The sequence below is a fragment of the Cyprinodon variegatus genome, unplaced genomic scaffold (genome assembly GCF_000732505.1).
Source record: "Cyprinodon variegatus isolate N-32 unplaced genomic scaffold, C_variegatus-1.0 Scaffold587, whole genome shotgun sequence".
NCBI classification, from domain to species: domain Eukaryota; kingdom Metazoa; phylum Chordata; class Actinopteri; order Cyprinodontiformes; family Cyprinodontidae; genus Cyprinodon; species Cyprinodon variegatus.
In genome coordinates this window covers 235,287-236,902 of record NW_015151040.1, presented here as the reverse complement: position 1 = coordinate 236,902, position 1,616 = coordinate 235,287, and positions in this window count along the sequence as shown.

Here is a 1,616-nt window from a genome sequence, read left to right as displayed (position 1 = left end):
CATGATTGTAGAAGAATCTCTAACTTTCTGAAATATTAAATTCTATTTTCCACACTGGGGAGCAGAAAATTCTGATTTCCAAATTCATTTGAAAATAACCAAATGGCATTAACATGAACATAGCTGCTCTGGATAATACCAGAGTGGAATAAATGCTGATGGTAGTTCCTTATAAGGCTGGGCCATATGGACATAAAATCCTATCATGATAGTTTGTAATGATAACAATAAAAGTGACAATTAACAGTCTTTCTAAAGTATCTGTATGGCTATGACTGTATGCCACAGGAATCCTATCCCAACGATGAAAAACTCTACAATTAAAAATACACATATTTAAAATAGGACACCATAATATAAAGAAGTGGGATTTATATCACTAAACATCCCGTAGGAACCACATTTAAAATTCTTCAGACTTTCCAAAGCTCTCACTGAAAAATAAAATAAAATAAAAACAAAAAAATAAAAATTCTCTGAATTTTTTTTGAGTTTTTAATAATCATTGTTTCTAATCTTTTTAAACAATAAATCAAAATTCATATAAATAGAAATTCATTATGATGATGTAAAATGATACAATAAGCCTCCTAACTCCACTTCCTTATGTAATAATTGGGGTCAAAATTGTCAAAAACAGAAAATACTGCAGTATTAACATGCTTTACTCTTTGATAGTTTTACTTTACAGAACTCTTGGTTTTAAATCAGCAGCTTTCATAACCTTTGGACAAATAACATCTGATTTATTGTAAGACCAAATCATAATTTTTCTTCACACAGCAAAAACGTAACGTCTTCATCTCCAGACCAGAGAGAGCTCTCAGAGCTGCCGACAAGCTCTCAGCAGTCTAATGCTGATGACCCGAAGCTCAACAGATTTTACAACTGTATTCCATCAGCGTGCTGTCAGCCATCAGGGAAGCGCTCGGTGAAGTTATCCGCCTCCTCAACTGTATCCAGCAATCTTTATGGAAAAAACAGCAGGAAGGACGCACATGTGGAGTTAGAAGTTAATCCTCGGTGGCAAAAACGGATACTCCACCCTGTTCAAGGCTCAGAAGAAAATAAACGGAGTGAAAGTTTCCCTGCTAATGCTCCCGTTTCCTCCTGTGGAAGGTCACTTGTCCAATCCAAGGTGTCCTGGGTCTAAAGGGAGGAGACATCCGTATGGCACTTTATACACACTAATAAAACTATATTGTTGCTAAAAAAAATCTATAGCAGCAGTTTATTACTTCCTATTTGTCTGAAAGCATTGTCATGTAATTTAAAAGCTTACTAAACCCTAAATCAACATTTGTTTTACAGATAAACTGTATACCTTTATGTCACTGTGCAAATGTTGACATTTTGTGTAAAGTTTCTGACCTCTACTGTCCATTTTGGTGTTCTTTTTCTAAATTAGTCTGAGAGGGTGGGGTTACGCTTTTACACCAGATTTAGTTACACTTTAAGGATGACGTTTTTAAAGATGTTAAGCAATTATAGCCTATTGTCAGTCATCTAAAATATAAATAAACACAGCTTATTAGCATAAACACTGCATAGCATGGTGGTAGAGGGGTAGTGATGTGGGGACATTGTCAGGAAGTGAACTGTGATTGGCTGCAGAT